Source organism: Procambarus clarkii, chromosome 2 (genome assembly GCF_040958095.1).
Source record: "Procambarus clarkii isolate CNS0578487 chromosome 2, FALCON_Pclarkii_2.0, whole genome shotgun sequence".
NCBI lineage: Eukaryota > Metazoa > Arthropoda > Malacostraca > Decapoda > Cambaridae > Procambarus > Procambarus clarkii.
In genome coordinates, this window is record NC_091151.1 from 5,184,926 (window position 1) to 5,205,943 (window position 21,018).

Consider the following 21,018-nt stretch of genomic DNA (forward strand, 5'->3'; position numbering starts at 1 on the left):
GTAAACACTATTATTTTAAAAAAAATAATTGAATGGTGTGGTTTACCATCACAATAATAATGATAGGTTATAAATGTCATTTTCAAAATGGGGATTTTGATTTTTTTGAACAAGATACATGTGTGCCAATAAATTTGGCAGCTGATTACTTAAATATTAAAGATCTAACTGACCAAAGGAATCAAAATGTTTGCCAATATTATTAAAAAAATTGACAGTAGAAGAAATCAGAGAAATATTTCATATAACTAACGATTTGACACCTGAAGAAGAAGGAAGAAATTAATTAAAGAAACTAACTGGTGTAAATTTATATAATTATAAGACCAGAAAGGATGTAAAGAATAATTAATGTGGAGTTTGTAAACCGTAGACCTTTTTTATTAATGGTTAATGAACGGCAGAGGACATGACCTCTTGGGTGTAGTAATAATTAGATGCTAGAAATTAGGTTTTGAAGATTTACTTTAAGGAGAAAATACAAGATTTGATAATAGCTGTTGATATGTATTAATTAGATCCATATTAAATGATTATAGTAAGTAACAAACAGTACATGATGAGGAAACATTATATAATATTATTATATAGTCTGTTGATATGCATACTCCTTTTTTTTCTTATAATTATTCTCTAAATATTCATTATATTTTTGAATACACCAATCATATGACATCAAATATACATAATATATTATCATTAACAAAACAAAAGGAAGTTATTGAATAATGTAAGATAATAATAAAATATTCATCATTATTATCATTTATTACATTTTCACTAACTTCTACTGAGAATGTACTCTGTTCCGTTAACACCAAAGTGGTATTTTCGTAAATTACCATTTTTAATTACTTATTTGGAAAGACTAAGGAGACTCAGGGGTAGGCAGGAACTTGTGTTAATCTCCTTTCCCATACAACTCCTTTATATAGCTATCAAACAAATATATATCATTATTATTTTTTATTTATAGACAGGTACACTATTTTTCGGGTAATCATTATTTGTTATGTTGTAATTTATGGAAAACAATTTGACACTCTTTTTTTTTTGGGGGGGGGGTAAATGTATTATATATATAGAGAGAGAGGAAGCTATATCCTAACTTATTGTATATGATTTTGGTGCAGGGTGACGACCACTATCATTGTCCATGATTAGAGGTAATCACACACAGGAGCCTAATGTAGAAAGACGTAACCAGAATGAGCTAATATTGCCGAAGTTTCACTGAAAGGAGAGAGCGTGGAGAATAAGGCGGAGAGTTTAGCCAAGTATATTGTGTTTTCACTGATGGAGAAGACAAAGGCGACAACTAATGATAAAGTTGAAGAAACACTCCTCAGATGTATCAAGACGATGGTGCACAGTCACGAAAAACAATTTAAGGGAAATATTTAAAAAATTGGACATTACTCATGACACTGGATATGTGACATTTGTTGGAGTTTTCAATGACTATTTGAAGGTGAAAAGATGGCTATTACTTGGGGCAGGATAATTGCACTATATGCTTTTGGTGGACAGATGGCTTTTTGTATTGCAAAGACAAAAATATGGAGGGACTCTGAGCGAAAAAATAGCAACATTATGAGCAATATATGCGCAGTGAAATAGTGGCACCATTTGTTTGAGAGCTGGTGGATGGATAAAAATATGTGAAGAATTTCCAGCAGAAGAAGGTGATACGTGCTGGTTTTAGATATCATTGTCCCTGCATGTGTATAAAGCCTCTCTCTCTCTCTCTCTCTCTCTCTCTCTTCTCTCTCTCCTCTCTCTCTCTCTCCTCTCTCTCTCTCTACTCTCTCTCTCTCTCTCTCTACTCTCTCTCTCTCTTCTCTCTCTCTCTCTCTCTCTCTCTCTCTCTCTCTCTCTATCTCTCTCTCTCTCTCTCTCTCTCTCTCTCTCTCTCTCCTCTCTCTCTCTCTCTGCTCCTCTCTCTCTCTCTCTCTCTCTCTCTCTCTCTCTCTCTCTCTCTCTCTCTCTCTCTCTCTCTCTCTCTCTCTCTCTCTCTCTCTCTCTCTCTCTCTCTCTCCCTCTTCTCTCATCTCTCTCTCTCTCTCTCTCGCTCTCTCTCTCTCTCTCTCTCTCTCTCTCTCTCTCTCTCTCATCTCTCTGCTCTCTCTCTCTCTCTCTCTCTCTCTCTCTCTCTCTCTCTCTCTCTCTCTCTCTCTCTCTTCTCTCTCTCTCTCTCTCTCTCTCTCTCTCTCTCTCTCTCTTTTTCTCTCTATATCTCTCTCTCTCTCTCATTCTCTCTCTTTTCCCTCATCCACAATAACTTGAACTTCCCCAAAGTCAGATAGAAGAAAATTATAAAATTGAAATTATTGGCTACATGGCCATGTATGATATATAAGACAACCCTCAACCTTATATTCCTTATATTAGTTCTCCACTGTGAAGGGAAGAGACCTCGCTTGGAGCTCGTATATATATACTATATATATATATATATATATATGTAAAAGTGTAAAAAGTATTATTAAAACATATAGTTTTTCATTTCAACAGATATCATTAATCTTTATGGACACTCAGAGTTTCAGTGCTGGAATAGAAACTTTTCTACAAATGGGGGAACAGGAACCTCTAGTCATGGATGAGGTAAAAAAAAAAAAAAAAAAAAAAAAAAATTCTATATCATCATCTGAGACTCCTCATTACAAATTTTCATAAGATTGTGATTTGTCATAAGATTGTGATTTTTTATTTTGTTTGTCATCTTATAAGGTAAATGTGGCACGATTTGATATGAGATTACAATTCGAGGGGGACAGCAAGGACCAACACTCCTGAGGCACAGAGCGCCGGTGCAGGTGCAGTAGGCCGCAGCAAGACCACCACTCCCGAGGCACAGAACATCGGCGTAGCAAAGACCAACACTCTCGAGGCACAGAGCGACAGCGCAGCAGGCGCAGCAAAGACCAACACTCCCGAGGCACAGAGCGACAACACTCCCGAGGCACAGAGCGACAGCGCAGCAGGCGCAGCAAAGACCAACACTCCCGAGGCACAGAGCGACAACACTCCCGAGGCACAGAGCGACAGCGCAGCAGGCGCAGTAAAGACCAACACTCCCGAGGCATAGAGCGACAGCGCAGCAGACGCAGCAAAGACCAGCACTCCCGAGGCGGAGAATGGAGGCTCAGTAAAAGACCAGCACTCCCGAAGCGGAGAATGGAGGCGCAGTAAAGACCAGCACTCCCGAGGGCGGAGTAAAGACCAGCCTCCCGAGGCGGAGAATGGAGGCGCAGTAAAGACCAGCACTCCCGAGGCAAAGACCAGCACTCCCGAGGCAAAGACCAGCACTCTCGAGGTGGAGAATGGAGGCTCAGTAAAGACTGTCACCTCCTTGAGTTATCACAGAGTAGCGGCGCTCCAAAGACCCACTTCAATCATGCTGCTCTTACACCACCACCTGTGCTGACCTGATGCTAGGAGAAAGAGGAAGGGTTGAATTGTACTTACCTCAGTATACGCATGAGGTTTCAGCAGGTGAACACCTTTCTGTTGTAGTTCTGAAATAATTTTAAAAATAATATAATCACGTGATACGACTCCTTTTGAATTTTAATTTATTCCTAGATATTATTTTCACTCTTAAGGTTTTCTTTATAGTTAAAAATGAATAATAATAATAATAATAATAATAATAATAATAATAATAATAATAGCCTCTTTAAAAAAAAGAGAAAGAGGAAAAAGAAAAAATTGAAAATTTTGTCTCAATGGCATATTTCCCATCAAAAGGAGGAATTTACAGTCCCTGTGAAAATGAAGAATCTAATAATAAAATTAGAAAAAACAAAACAGCTGCAACAACAGCAACAGAATCTAAACCAACACCAACACCAACACCAAGAACAACTAGTGAAAGAAAAAGTGAACAAAATCGAAGAAAATCTCAACAACAACAACAACGTCGATACCGCATACCATTTGTCAAAACAGCAGGTGGACTCTTACCCTCTAGTGACGCATATCGTGTAAACCGAGATGGTCACATTAAAAACGAGAAAAATCACTTTAATAGGGATGTTTATATTGGTGATTATGATTTAGAGGAAAGAACGCGAATAGCTAGAGTTGAAAGACGTTTACAGTATATTGAGGAGTGTTTAGGTAAGAGTAACATCATTAAAGCTGAACCAATAACAGCTTAAATTTATACACATGAAAGTGCTCAATTTATTATAAATAAAGTTTATCATAACTGGATTAGATTTATGGGACATGTGGCTCAGCAACTTATGTCTAGAACAATTGAAAATATGTTTGGAGCTGATGATCAATATTTATTTGAGGGTTGGTTTGAAATTCAAAAAAATTTAAGATCACCCCCACTAAATTATCATTTTATCGACTATAAGGAAAATGTATTAGAAGTAAATAAGGAAATTTTGAATTTGGCGTTAGAAGGTGATAGAGATCAAAATGGTAAACTCCTCTATCCTCAAGATTGTGAGTATATTAATCTTTATTTGGACAATACTACTAATAATGTGTATATTTTTTATTCAATAAATGAATTAATAAACATATATAAAACAAATACAGATGATGATAAAAATGATATAAACAAGGATAATGATCGGTCTCTTGTAAGTGGCCTAGATGCTTATAGTTTGGTTATGCCTGGAGCTGATAAACGATATAAGGTGTTAGGTTCCCATCGTATTTTATATAATACATTTGTAAATATGTCTAATGGAGAAATGTTCAACACTAGTCTAAATGGAATGGGAATGTCAGCTCTTAACGTCTGTGTTATTATTGTTCATGCCATGATTCATTTAAAATGTTTACTTGATAAAAATATACTTCCCACTGAGAAAATGCGACACTCTAACAAACATTTCATTGAAGAAGTAATAAAACATGTTCCTTCCACATTATTCGGGCATCCCATGTTACCAATTGTTACCTTCAAAGACCAATAAAAAAACAATTTAATAACAATTTAATTAATTTTTAAAAAATAAGAAAACAATGTCGTGGAATATGACTACAAAGCCACTTTTATCATATTTTCCTTCTGATATAACTAGTGATACTAATGTAATTATTACAACTAGTGACACTACGTCAACAATAACAACAACAACAACTACATCCACTGCAACATCTACAATTACTACTGATATATTGTCACCAATAAACAATGATGACAATAGTAATAATAATAATAATGATGATAATATTAATAATTATTTTAACAGTAAACAAATGTTAGATACTGAAGATTTTACTCAAGATATGTTTTTTATAAATATGTACGATATCTTAACGAGGAAAAAAGAGCACCAGCTCTTCTTGTTTTTGATTTCGATAATACATTAGCCATATATGATGAACAACAACATTTACAACTGAATTTGTCAGATAGTTTTCCCTCAGTATATACACGGCCATTTTTATATGAGATGTTAGATTATATGAAAGCCACCAACAAACACAATATTCTTATTTTATGGACAGCAGGAAAACGATCATATATTCAAAATGTTTTAACTTTATTGAACATGTGTCAATATTTTACACATATTTTAACGTATTATGACTAAATATGGTGTTAGTAAGTCATATAAATATATTGTCAATAAATACCCTAAATATTCAGATATGAGAGCCATACTGATAGATAACTGGGCTGTTTATAATGCTTTGGGAAGGAAAGGAAAGAGTTATAAGACAAATTATGATGATGGAATAGTCAAACAGCAATACAGTCGACTGATATCTATCAAACCTTATACCATATATGACGTGGTGAAAGAATTTGGGGCTTTCAATATACCCCCTCATCAAATAAATGATATTGATATGTTCATTCGTTCTAAAGGCTTAAACGGCAAAACCAATAATAATTATAATCATAATAATGGAACAGATTCATCCACACCAGGAAAATTAGACCAGTACCCATCATATGGGGACACAGCTCTCTTATCCTTAATATGTTTCTGTGAAAGAGAAATCTTTGGGATAGTAGCAACTCCGACTATACAAAACAAAAGAAGTATAAACAGTGACTACTATATTATTATGCTTGAAAACGATCAGTTATCATTGATAAATAGAAACAAGGTAGAAAATAGTAATATGATCAGAAGTAGACAATGCCGTCCCCTTATATGGATACAAATTTCGACTTAACGATGGTAGTACTATTAATATCTATTTTATATTTCTTTAAGTTTGATTAAGTAGGTACTCGTGGGATTATGCCTGAAAGCTTCTAAGGCAGAATCCCGGCTGGAGAAGCAACAATATGGTGTTCAGCTGACATTGGAATGGTCAAAGAGCGATTGGTTTGTAACCCTAGGACTCAATGATCGTTAGTCATCTTGTGTTAATTCATCATCATCATCATCATTCATTCCATACGTTTTTTATTTCGGATATGATTTTTTCTATTAATTCAAGTTGGTTATTTAACATTAATTCTTGTTCATGTATAGTGTCAATAGTTGAAAGGTTAACCCTTTTCCATAATTCATTTTTACTTTCCTCTGTTTTTCTGTAAATTTCTTCAATGTTGTTTTTATAAATTTCTTGAGAGTTTTTTAGTTGCCATTGATAATGTTCATGTAACTGTTGTATACAAAATTTATTATTGTTTTCCAATTGGTTTACATTATTTTGAAATGTGTTTTGAATTTCATTTATTTTTGAATTAGAGATTGTATTCATATTTACACAACTTTTTATGAGTTCATTCATGCGTTTGCATAACAGAAAACAAAGGTAAATCAATTGAGTGTAGATTGAAAATGGTGTATAAAGATGACTATGTTCAAGGGCAAATAGAAACTGTTCAAATAATTTATATACACCAAAAATTCTGTCCATGAGATTGGGTTCATCCATATTTTCGTTTTCAAGTTCATTGATTGCACAATGTATAAGGTTGGTTAGTAGATCGTTAATGAGGGATGAACCTACTATTTGGTCAATATTATCGGTATTTTTAAAGAATTCATTTAATTTGTGAAGATTTTCTTTCGGTTTAAATTCTTTCATATCATTTTTCTTATCTTCTTGTAATGCTAATTTGAACAGCGTTGAACATATTATCAAAGGAAATGGGTTTAGTCTCTCTGGACTATTTTCATTTTCGGGTATAATTTTAATTTCATTTACAAAGAGTGTTTTTAGAATAGATTTTTCAAAGTCTAAATAAATTTGAAAAGCTTTTTTATATTTTTTATTTTTAAGGGCATCATTAAGATTAATAATATACAAGGTTGATTTTGAAGTCATTTTTTTATTTTATTTTACTTTGTTAATTTGGTTGTTTTATGGACTCAATAAACTCGTTGTGATCTTTCATTTCAGCCAAAAAATTTATATTATGGGTAATATTCCCTAGAGAATTTTTAGAAATGAAGTTTGTGCCAGTATCTCGAGCTAATATATTTGGTAAAAATGTTGCCATATTCTTTAAAACTAATTTTTCATTACTGCATATATTTGTAAGGGAAATGAATCCTATATGAGATGAATAAGCAGTATTAGGAGGGGTAGTTTCTAATATCCTAATCATACATTCTCCATTGGATTCGTCAGTGGAAATATCAATATTTGAATTTTTTTCCGGTTTCAAGTTAATATCTAATATTTTACTAGGGTACATTCCCATTGCAATATCGAGAATGGAAACATCATTAATGTTATTTACCACATCCACATTTAGATCATCATTAAATGTATTGAAATACCGTTTTAAATTATCAGTATTTGAAGTTAAATGACTTTGATACGTTTTAACCATGGGTTTCTCAGTTGCAATATGAGACAGATAAGAAAATTTGGTCTCATGTATAAAAGAAGGGGGATGAATATCTATAGGTCTAACAGGATTTTTGAGCTGTTGTAATACATTGGGTGAACTGGTATTGGTTTGGGTGGATATTTTAGGTTTAAGAGCTCGTTTTAATTGTATACATTCAGTGGATTGATTTTTGGTAGTAGTTGTAGTAAAAATAGCTCTTCCTTGTCTGTTAACAATAAGAATGTTATGCATCGTGAAGATACATCGACCATTGAGAGGCGGTAATTCTTTAAGATCATCGAGGGAGTCAGAAAGAGCAATTGCTATAGCTATATAATCATGAGTCCTATGTGTCGATAATGGTTCACAGTATGACAATCGATTATTTCTTATTTGTAAGAGCCGTTGCTGAGATTTAATTAACTGAGCATAATAAATACTCATTATATTGTTAATATCAAAGATTTTTAAATCCACTGAATTAAAATCATCATTTTTTATAACTTTAATAAATCGTGAAGAAGGAGGAGCACTTATTCCCTTTTCATTGTCATTCCATTGTTCGTTTTTTAATGGACGTTTATAGTAACCGTTTTCCAAAGGATATGGGAGACTTTCTACAAATTTTGTATAAATTTTAGTTAAATCGTCAACATTTCTTTCATTTATTTCGTCTATTATTTCTTTAGTGTTAACCCAAACAATTTTAATATTTTGATCTATGAGATTTGATGGCATAGCTAAAATTTGTAACAAAATGTTGGGATTGGGTAAGATAACATTACCAGGGAAGAAAGATATGTTCTGTGTTTGTTTAATTTGGGGATAAATTTTGTAATTAATACCGAAACTAGATAGAGCATGCCAGAAATATCCTAAATTATAGGTGTGTATTCCAATGTTATTATGACACATTTCATTATAATGAAAATCATTTAAAGTTTCCCGAAAGATTAAACCCATTTTCACATACAAACATGGTTGGCATATGGCAGATAAACTTATATAGGTATTGGATTTGGATAATTTTTCTTGGGCTTTCATATAGAGTTGTTCAAGTTGAAGTAAATAATAATCTTTATCTTCTGTTTTTACATTAGGTAAAATTGCATGTTTACAAATACATTGAGTACCTATCATATTTATTTGTTCTCTAATCATCGTTCTAATTAAATTATGTTGGGGTGAATCATCATTAATTTTAGAAATGATATTAATGACATCAGAATTAACTATGGGATTTTTTATTGAAAGTGATGATGTCGGTGATTGAGGTAAAGATGAAGACATTTATTTACCTTTTTATTTTAATTTATAATAAAAAATATATGAAAATATGAATAGTCCTGTAGGGATTCCAAATACAACCAATCCTGTACAATCACCAAACCCACCACCAACACCATCAGCACAAAACCAACAAACAAACACCATAACACAACAATCAGTAGTTGGTCTAACTCCGAATTCATCTATAACATCAATAATGGCCAATCCAAAAGTTAATCCAGAAATATCTGAAGTTCTTTCCAAAATTCAAGATATGACTAGATATATCAGTGACCCTAACCAACGTGCTTCTTTCATAAAAGCTTTGGGTCAACAGTTAAATATGATAGGTAATTCTTCTAAATGTGTTTGTATTCACGCTCTATTTCCTGACCTAAAATATGAAGAAAAAGATTATCATTTACAACAAATTGAAGATTTGTATAGAAAAGCACGGGAAAAACCAGTACATAATATTTATAAAACTTTGTCTGCTATATGTCCTCCCTGTTTATATCTAAAAATGGGTTTGTTATCAACAGACGTGGTGAAAAATTTTAAAGACTCATTTTGTTCCAACAAAACTGGGCCTCATAAAACTTATAATTTAGGACCAATGGCTCATGTCTTAACAAGTTATAATGTTAAACAAAAAGTCTATCCTAACATGCAAAATGCTATGAATATATCTTTTCATCCAGGTAATATTCTAATCCCTGATTCAAAAATCTTTTTACAGATGTTAGCTATGCCATCAAATCTCATAGATCAGGGGGTTAAAGTAATTTGGGTTGATACAGAGGAAACTGTTCCTTGCAATAATAATAACATTAAAGACCAATTGGAATGTTATGAAAAGTTTATGAACGCTCTCCCTGCTTCTCTTGATAATGGTTATTACAAAGGTGAGCCTATACCAACTGACAAGAATAAATTAATAACTTTTCCACCTCATAAATTTGTTAAAGCAGCTAAAGGTGAAGAAAATTTAGTTTTACTAAAAATTTTTGATGTAAATTCAGTTTTAAACATATATTATTCTCAACTAATTCAATCACAGCGACGTTTACAAGTGAAAACTATAACAGATAATGATGGAAGTAGATTATATTTGAATCGAACCAATTTTGCTTGTTATGAACCCTTGTCCACACATCGAATACATGATTTTCTAGCCATAGCGGTTGCCCTCTCGAATAATCCGGAAGATCTTAAAAAATACCCTCCACTCAATAATGAGTGTATCACTACTCCACATAATATTCTCATCATTAATAATAAAGGGAAGGCCGTGTTTACTGACAGTACTGAACCTAAATCAACTACAGCCTGTGAAAAATTGAAACGAGGACTTAAAGATGGTACTAAATATCCACCTCATAAACGATTTGTAAATACAGCACATACCATGACACCTAATACAAATCTCAAACCTGGAGATCCTATTAAACCAGACAGTTTTCCTGACTTAAATACTACCACTTCTCCTGATCTCGCTGATATTGCTATGGAGAAACATATTAATGATTCGGAAATGTTTCGTAAGAATTTAAAAGCAAATATAGACAATTTGAAAAATTACTTTTCAGAGTTTAATGATGACCTGAATAAACCTGTTGATATAAATAATGTTAATTATTCTATTTTTGATATTGCCATTGGAATGTCTCCCTCAAAAATACTCGATATCAAACATAATCTTGCAGGTGAAAAACCCAATGGTATTGATATATTTTCAGACTATCCCGAAAATGGCACAAATATTCTTGAAATAGCATCGCCTAATGTAGTATATTCAGATCAAATCGGTTTTGTTACTCTCAAGAGCCTATGTTCTAATGAGATGTTAGTATTAAAAAATGCCATTGCCCATTTGTAAAATATTATGAATCGCAGTGTTGGGGTATTTAGGAAATTTGAAGTAACACCGGGAAACAACATTACAACTCTTCAACCTAATTATTCAGTACAAATACGAGATCCTTCTGAATATCTTCAAGTTGTTGATAAAACTATAAAAGCAGATACATCCATCCCCAACTTCCAAATAGAACCTCCTAATGATGTGCATCATATACCACAAGATTTGTGTGATTCAATGTCATTTAATCAGTATGTAAATTTGTATACCCCACCTAAAACACAAGGATGTATATGGTAATTTATATTATAATTAAAACTTTTCAATTATATTAATAATTTAATATAATGTTTGTTTATTGGCAATTACCCAAAATACATAGTTGTTGTTTTTTATTTTTTATGAATTACCCTCTAATATTTTTTTTGTTTTGGTTATTATAAAAAAAATGAACATTTATATATTTGTTGTTGGTATATGTCTACTAATTATTTTATTTTTAATGTGGATGAGAATCCAATCCACAAACAGCGACACCATCTCTCCACAATCAGAAGATGTCAGTGCCACCCTCCCAACAGCACGTGCCACTGTCACCACCTCCACCAGCACTCCAGCTGCTAAGGACAGCGGTGCCACTGTCACCACCTCCACCTCCATCAGCACTCCAGCTGCTAACGACAGCGGTGCCACTGTCACCACCTCCACCAGCACTCCAGCTGCTAACGACAGCGGTGCCACTGTCACCACCTCCACCTCCACCAGCACTCCAGCTGCTAACGACAGCGGTGCCACTGTCACCACCTCCACCTCCACCAGCACTCCAGCTGCTAACGACAGCGGTGCCACTGTCACCACCTCCACCTCCACCAGCACTCCAGCTGCTAACGACAGCGGTGCCACTGTCACCACCTCCACCAGCACTCCAGCTGCTAACGACAGCGGTGCCACTGTCACCACCTCCACCAGCACTCCAGCTGCTAACGCAGAGACGAGGACTTTGGGGGGTAACGGGTGGGGTTGGGCTCCGGATGGGTGAGGGGAGGGGGGGTGTTAAGGTGGGTCGCCGAAAACGGAGATTCGAACTCAAAAGGCGGGCTAAGATCCATCCCTGATCCGACACAGAGACAGAACGGAGAGACGACCCACTGTGGCAGGGTGAGGCGTCGAGAGAGTCCTTCCCACAATTTTTTTAATAAATGGCTAAGAATTATTGAACATTGAGAGGTTTCGTTTAGCATATTATAAAAAAAAATAATAGACATATGTAGCAGCCAGAAAGCCACACCTGGACCACTATGCTAGGCCCGACCTGCCCAACGAGGCAAGTTCCCCTGAATCTATATATTTTTCCAATTTTCCTCTATGAAGTGATAAATCTGTCCATTTCACCATACACAAGTTAATTAGGTTAGGGGCTAGGTTAGGTTCGGTCATATATCTATGTTAGTTTTAACTCAAATTTCCAATAATCAACCCATACATAATGAAATGGACAGATTCATCACTTCACAAGAAAAAAAAATTTAAAAAAATATAAATTCATGAAAACTCGGCCCATCAGGCAAATCGGGTCTTGCACAGCAGGCCAAATACAACGTTCTGGCAACCAGGCACGACATATGTATATATATATATATATATATATATATATATATATATATATATAAAGCAGATACAGTGTCAGTGTCAGTGTGGTCACCCTGGCCTACTGTGTTGGTGAGAGGGTGAGTGTTGCCTCCCTGGCCTACTGTGTTGGTGAGAGGGTCAGTGTTGCCTCCCTGGCCTACTGTGTTGGTGAGAGGGTCAGTTTTGTCTCCCTGGCCTACTGTGTTGGTGAGAGGGTCAGTGTTGTCACCCTGGCCTACTGTGTTGGTGAGAGGGTGAGTGTTGCCTCCCTGGCCTACTGTGTTGGTGAGAGGGTCAGTGTTGTCTCCCTGGTCTACTGTGTTGGTGAGAGGGTCAGTGTTGCCTCCCTGGCCTGCTGTGCTGGTGAGAGGGTGAGTGTTGTCACCCTGGCCTACTGTGTTGGTGAGAGGGTGAGTGTTGTCACCCTGGCCTACTGTGTTGGTGAGAGGGTGAGTGTTGTCACCCTGGCCTACTGTGTTGGTGAGAGAGTGAGTGTTGCCTCCCTGGCCTACTGTGTTGTCACCCTGGCCTACTGTGTTGGTGAGAGGGTGAGTGTTGTCACCCTGGCCTACTGTGTTGGTGAGAGGGTGAGTGTTGTCACCCTGGCCTACTGTGTTGGTGAGAGGGTGAGTGTTGTCACCCTGGCCTACTGTGTTGGTGAGAGGGTGAGTGTTGTCACCCTGGCCTACTGTGCTGGTGAGAGGGTCAGTGTTGTCACCCTGGCCTACTGTGTTGGTGAGAGGGTGAGTGTTGCCTCCCTGGCCTACTGTGTTGGTGAGAGGGTGAGTGTTGCCTCCCTGGCCTACTGTGTTGGTGAGAGGGTCAGTGTTGTCACCCTGGCCTACTGTGTTGGTGAGAGGGTGAGTGTGTTCACCCTGGTCTACTGTGTTGGTGAGAGGGTGAGTGTTGTCACCCTGGCCTACTGTGTTGGTGAGAGGGTGAGTGTTGTCACCCTGGCCTACTGTGTTGGTGAGAGGGTGAGAGTGGTCGCCCTGGCCTACTGTGTTGGTGAGAGGGTGAGTGTTGCCTCCCTGGCCTACTGTGTTGGTGAGAGGGTGAGTGTTGCCTCCCTGGCCTACTGTGTTGGTGAGAGGGTGAGTGTTGCCTCCCTGGCCTACTGTGTTGGTGAGAGGGTCAGTGTTGTCTCCCTGGTCTACTGTGTTGGTGAGAGGGTGAGTGTTGCCTCCCTGGCCTACTGTGTTGGTGAGAGGGTCAGTGTTGTCTCCCTGGTCTACTGTGTTGGTGAGAGGGTCAGTGTTGCCTCCCTGGCCTACTGTGCTGGTGAGAGGGTGAGTGTTGTCACCCTGGCCTACTGTGTTGGTGAGAGGGTGAGTGTTGTCACCCTGGCCTACTGTGTTGGTGAGAGGGTGAGTGTTGTCACCCTGGCCTACTGTGTTGGTGAGAGGGTCAGTGTTGCCTCCCTGGCCTACTGTGTTGTCACCCTGGCCTACTGTGTTGGTGAGAGGGTCAGTGTTGTCACCCTGGCCTACTGTGTTGGTGAGAGGGTGAGTGTTGCCTCCCTGGCCTACTGTGTTGGTGAAAGGGTGAGTGTTGCCTCCCTGGCCTACTGTGTTGGTGAGAGGGTCAGTGTTGTCACCCTGGCCTACTGTGTTGGTGAGAGGGTGAGTGTGGTCACCCTGGTCTACTGTGTTGGTGAGAGGGTGAGTGTTGTCACCCTGGCCTACTGTGTTGGTGAGAGGGTGAGTGTTGTCACCCTGGCCTACTGTGTTGGTGAGAGGGTGAGTGTGGTCACCCTGGCCTACTGTGTTGGTGAGAGGGTGAGTGTTGCCTCCCTGGCCTACTGTGTTGGTGAGAGGGTCAGTGTTGTCTCCCTGGTCTACTGTGTTGGTGAGAGGGTGAGTGTTGCCTCCCTGGCCTACTGTGTTGGTGAGAGGGTGAGTGTTGTCTCCCTGGTCTACTGTGTTGGTGAGAGGGTCAGTGTAGCCTCCCTGGCCTACTGTGTTGGTGAGAGGGTCAGTGTTGTCTCCCTGGCCTACTGTGTTGGTGAGAGGGTGAGTGTTTCCTCCCTGGCCTACTGTGTTGGTGAGAGGGTCAGTGTTGCCTCCCTGGCCTACTGTGTTGGTGAGAGGGTGAGTGTTTCCTCCCTGGCCTACTGTGTTGGTGAGAGGGTCAGTGTTGTCTCCCTGGTCTTCTGTGTTGGTGAGAGGGTGAGTGTTGCCTCCCTGGCCTACTGTGTTGGTGAGAGGGTCAGTGTTGCCTCCCTGGCCTACTGTGTTGGTGAGAGGGTCAGTGTTGCCTCCCTGGCCTACTGTGTTGGTGAAAGGGTCAGTGTTGTCTCCCTGGCCTACTGTGCTGGTGAGAGGGTGAGTGTTGACACCCTGGCCTACTGTGTTGGTGAGAGGGTGAGTGTTGCCTCCCTGGCCTACTGTGTTGGTGAGAGGGTGAGTGTTGTCACCCTGGCCAACTGTGTTGGTGAGAGGGTGAGTGTTTCCTCCCTGGCCTACTGTGTTGGTGAGAGGGTGAGTGTTTCCTCCCTGGTCTACTGTGTTGGTGAGAGGGTAAGTGTTGCCTTCCTGGCCTACTGTGTTGGTGAGAGGGTGAGTGTTGTCTCCCTGGTCTACTGTGTTGGTGAGAGGGTCAGTGTTGCCTCCCTGGCCTACTGTGTTGGTGAGAGGGTCAGTGTTGCCTCCCAGGCCTACTGTGTTGGTGAGAGGGTGAGTGTTTCCTCCCTGGCCTACTGTGTTGGTGAAAGGGTGAGTGTTTCCTCCCTGGCCTACTGTGTTGGTGAAAGGGTCAGTGTTGCCTCCCTGGCCTACTGTGTTGGTGAGAGGGTGAGTGTTGCCTCCCTGGCCTACTGTGTTGGTGAGAGGGTGAGTGTTGCCTCCCTGGCCTACTGTGTTGGTGAGAGGGTGAGTGTTGTCTCCCTGGCCTACTGTGTTGGTGAGAGGGTCAGTTTTGTCACCCTGGCCTACTGTGTTGGTGAGAGGGTGAGTGTTGTCTCCCTGGTCTACTGTGTTGGTGAGAGGGTCAGTGTTGCCTCCCTGGCCTACTATGTTGGTGAGAGGGTGAGTGTTGCCTCCCTGGCCTACTGTGTTGGTGAGAGGGTGAGTGTTGCCTCCCTGGCCTACTGTGTTGGTGAGAGGGTGAGTGTTGCCTCCCTGGCCTACTGTGTTGGTGAGAGGGTCAGTGTTGCCTTCTTGGCCTACTGTGTTGGTGAGAGGGTCAGTGTTGCCTCCCTGGCCTACTGTGTTGGTGAGAGGGTGAGTGTTGCCTCCCTGGCCTACTGTGTTGGTGAGAGGGTGAGTGTTGCCTCCCTGGCCTACTGTGTTGGTGAGAGGGTCAGTGTTGTCTCCCTGGTCTACTGTGTTGGTGAGAGGGTGAGTGTTGCCTCCCTGGCCTACTGTGTTGGTAAGAGGGTGAGTGTTGCCTCCCTGGCCTACTGTGTTGGTGAGAGGGTCAGTGTTGCCTCCCTGGCCTACTGTGTTGGTGAGAGGGTGAGTGTGGCCTCCCTGGCCTACTGTCTTGGTGAGAGGGTGAGTGTTGCCTCCCTGGCCTACTGGGTTGGTGAGAGGGTCAGTGTTGTCTCCCTGGTCTACATTGTTGGTGAGAGGGTCAGTGTTGTCACCCTGGCCTACTGTGTTGGTGAGAGGGTCAGTGTTGTCTCCCTGGCCTACTGTGTTGGTGAGAGGGTCAGTGTTGTCACCCTGGTCTACTGTGTTGGTGAGAGGGTCAGTGTTGTCTCCCTGGTCTACTGTGTTGGTGAGAGGGTCAGTGTTGTCACCCTGGTCTACTGTGTTGGTGAGAGTGTGAGTGTTGTCACCCTGGTCTACTGTGTTGGTGAGAGGGTCAGTGTTGTCACCCTGGTCTACTGTGTTGGTGAGAGGGGCAGTGTTGTCACCCTGGTCTACTGTGTTGGTGAGAGGGTCAGTGTTGTCACCCTGGCCTACTGTGTTGGTGAGAGGGTCAGTGTTGTCACCCTGGTCTACTGTGTTGGTGAGAGGGTCAGTGTTGTCACCCTGGCCTACTGTGTTGGTGAGAGGGTCAGTGTTGTCACCCTGGCCTACTGTGTTGGTGAGAGGGTCAGTGTTGTCTCCCTGGTCTACTGTGTTGGTGAGAGGGTGAGTGTGGTCACCCTGGCCTACTGTGTTGGTGAGAGGGTGAGTGTTGTCACCCTGGTGTGAGATTTTTTTCTACGCCTACCTCCCTTAGGAGGTGGACTACAAGTTTAAAGTCTGCTCATGGCAGTTAAGCATGAGTCCAATAGAAAAAGGAAAAGCGGGAGCAAACCGCCAGGCCTCCACCACCAGGGGTGAAAACCTGTCCACAATAGGCCGCTGGCTCCTCCTAGTGAAACAGGACGTTAAAACTAATAAAGGGTAACCGACGGGTTCTCACAATCAAATATTTATATATGATGTGGAGCTATGAATTGGAATTCGAATTCCCAAGAACAGCCGCCTTACCAAGATCACATCAACATTTAATAATATGCAGAAATATAGTGGAATAATATGGTTGAAGGGTTGATATCAAAGACCGTTTTCTATAACATAACAATTTATTAATAACAAGAGACTAACTACTACATTACCGAGTTTACGTTACGTTAATGTCCATCCAGTGGCACGATAACAAACAGCTAAATAGCAACCCTTGCTGTGCGGCTGCATACTGAACTAACCTGAACACAGGTGTGCCCACTGATGACGCAATATTGCAAAACAAAGAAAAATATCACAGACTAAGTTACACCACAGCGAATGGTTACGTTATTGTACATCAAGTGGCATTTGCAACACAGCTATTCAACAGCTCCTCGAGAAGTGACAGCAGGCTCCATCTTGCTGACACTTCGGGCTGACAACATGAACTAACTGAACAAATGAAGGATTTCCACTGAAGACACAAGCATGCAATCAATAGTGTCTCGGTTTCCCTGACAGCTACTATAATCACAAGCTTAGGGATCCTCCCGCCCCCCAGGAGAGACCCACGTAACTATGCGGGTAGTCCTACAGTGAACCCCCCCCCCCCTATCACAGCCCAGTGTGAACACTCTTTGCAACTCCCCACAAGAAGTTGCCCTGTTGTAAACAGTAACAAAGACAGGCAAGGCGGGATTCTGGGACACAACTCCACAAATCCCTAGATTACTCTACTCTCGTCACCAGACGACAACCAAAAGAAATTGCCTTAAGTGATTAATTACGTTAATTGACTGATCGCAGCAGTCAGCAACAAAGTACTACGGTAATCACAAACAATTGTCTCACACTAGACAACATCATGATGATACTCTACGTTAATCATTAACACTTGTCTCTCTTGTTAACAATAACTCAAACTTATATTACATCACACTTGACTCCTTGCAAGTATTCAGTGAGTAATCCTCAATTAAGGTCAAACGGACCACAAATTACATCCCCATTGAGTTACGTTAACTAAGCCTACCCTAACTTGGTAGCTTCTCAACAGTCTGTGTCAAAAATTTTCTAGTGAGTGTTAATTACCCTAATTAATTCCCTAATTAATTCTGAGCAATTAATTAACTGTCACCAGGACCGATAATTAATCATCCATAAATACGTCTCACTCTGCACTGCCTAAGCAGGTCTCATCAAACACTGTGAATTCACGGGAAAGGAGTTAATTACCCCTAATTAACAAGATTTGCCACTAATCCATTGTCCTCAGACAGAATATGATTAATACAACGATTTATGCTAGCTCCATGACCTCGCTTTACCGAGTCATCGGAGCTCTCCAATGTTAATTACTCCACTTATTAACCTGAGCCACTAATTGCTATACCCCAGAAATGTAATTAGTCTCGAGCAAATTACGTTAACACAAATACTGACAGACTCTGACAGATCCTCTCCCACTACGTGAATTCATGATGAGAAGGCTAATTACATAATTAGCTAGAGTGGTCATTTAGTTGTCACGCGGACAATTAATTGCTCCTGAGACGTATCTCACTCAAGCTCAACGCTGTTCTCTCTCATTAGAGTCCTTACTCACACAACAATACTAAGTGTGCACCCCTTATCCAGTTAATTCCCCAATTATTAACTCACTGAATCCTTAAGTCCTCAACACGACTTAAAGAAACAAAGTAACCCCAGTGTTACATAGGTCACACTATAATGGCATGCAACAACACAAATGCACTGCCCACATATGGTTTCGGCTACTGCAACAGGCTAATTACTGTGCCCACACAATAATGACACACGGTTGTGCAACACACAAGAGTATACCAATATTACTGCCCCCCCCTCTTTTTCTTGCAACCGTTGCAAAGGACTACTGTGAACACACACTTACCTCAGCAAGGCAATTAACCCATCAATTGCCTGCTCTCATTAAGTACTGTGAATTCCCCTGAATAATCCTAGAGGTCCCTTAAACCCTCAACACCGCCCCGAGGGCAATAATAATATCGTATAAACTGATAACAACACTGCACAAACCTGCAACATAATGATGCTGTCAGCATACCCCACATGCTAATGACATCATTAGGCAATCAGTCAGCAATCACATCTGCTGACTCACCACACAACACAGTACATAAAGCATGCAAATGAACACATAGACATGGCATTCACATAATCAATGAAAAATATCATCAGGTAAATGTAACTAACTACACAGACCTCAGGGTACCCACTGACATCCCTGCAACCTGGCCTGCCTACCTCTAATGATTATAATTAATATACGGTACTCTATGGCATTAATCCATTCTGAACGATTATATAGAATCGACAGGCCGGATCACTTATATGGTAAATCTCTACACTGACCGGTTACATACTCTAGTCAGTCTACTACACACATATATACATCATGATACTACAGTGTGGTCCCGTGTACTCTCCTTATTTTTTTACTCATTTCCCAGGTCACTACCACCCTAGCTGTTAACACTTATCTTGCTCCTCATGCATCGACAAGATGTGGCCTTAGGCTGTCCCGAGAAAGTGGCCAAGGCATGTGGCCACCGCGTGGCCCACAGCGCCCCTCCCGAGTTGAGAGGGGGGGGGGGGGGTTGGGGTGGTGGTAGCCGGCGCGCGGGCAAGCGGGTGGGTAGCCAACGCGCGGGCCGAGCCGGGCCGAGCCGGGCCGAGCCGAGCCGAGCCGGGCCGGGCCGAGCGGCTGGGTGGCCGGGGGTGGCCACGGGTAGTGCATGACGTCATAGCACCCCACCCGGCTGAGCTGGTGCGCGGGGTGGGGTGGGGTTTGGCCGTGCGGGTGGCCTGGGTGGGTGGCTGGCGCGCGGACAGGCGGGTGGGGTAGCCAGGCCATGTGGATGGGCCATGCGGCGGGTGGCCGGGGTGGCCCCCGGGCATACACACGTGGTTGAGGAATCGCCCACAACTCCAGAAAACCAGAGCCTGCCTTGCTCTACACTGGGGTGACAATGGCCGGCGGCGTCACCACATGGCCGCCGCTAGGTGGAATACAAAAAATCCCACATGGGCCTGTAATATCACACTCAATTACACTGCCCATAATACCACCGATTGTCCATTGTCCATACAACACTAGACAGGATACTCGACCCACCTGTTACACCATGAGGCTCTGCCAGCTGCCTCATGGGTGAACACTGTCAACTGTCTCTTTAGTTTTTTACTGTTCCTTCCGTAAATCGTCGGCCCTCGAATTTCACGAATATTGGGCCTAGACACAACCAGGGATAGCAGGGGTGCCATACCTGCTAGTTAACATGGTAATGTCCGCAATTAACGGGGGTGGAAGGGGAAAACTCCCCCCCTCCACCCCGACACGTCCTAGTCCACCTGCTACCCTGCTCAGACTGCCTATTTCCCGGGCTAGGGAAACTCAAAATACCCATACCTCCTCCCTACTTTGTCTTGACCAATCAGCATGGAGCTGGCACGGCTCCCTCGTGCTGCTCCCAATCACAGCCGTTCGCGCCAAAACTCGGCTTGGAGCACACTTGCCTACTCCAATCACAGGCTCACTCACCCTCGAGCGTCCCGTGACGTCACAAGGAAGGGGAGGCCTAAAAGACAGTGGCGTACTGTCTCACATGTTAGGGGGGGGGGGGGGGGCAACGTTCACTCCACTCTCCCCCCCCACCTCTAACGGTTTTAGTCAAGTATCCTCTCATACCATACACTCTCCCCTCCCCATCCTATTTCACAGAAACAGGAACATCTCTGTAATTCTCTCTACAGAGCAATCACAGACTTCTGACTACTCACAAATGATAGACCATAACATAAGCTTTCATTCAACACCCCACAAGTATATGTTAGTTTGAAAGCTTCAGTTTCTAGAGTGACTAGCCTAATCTAGAAACTAGGAAAACTAGCTGAGGGAATCTGATTCCCTCACACCTGGCCGACTGTGTTGGCGAAAGGGTGAGTGCTGCTTCCTTGGTCTACCCTACTTGTCCTCCACAACACTACCCTCCTCCTCATTAACAACACGACCCTCCACTTCCTCCACAACACTCCCCTCCTCCTCTTCCCCATCCACA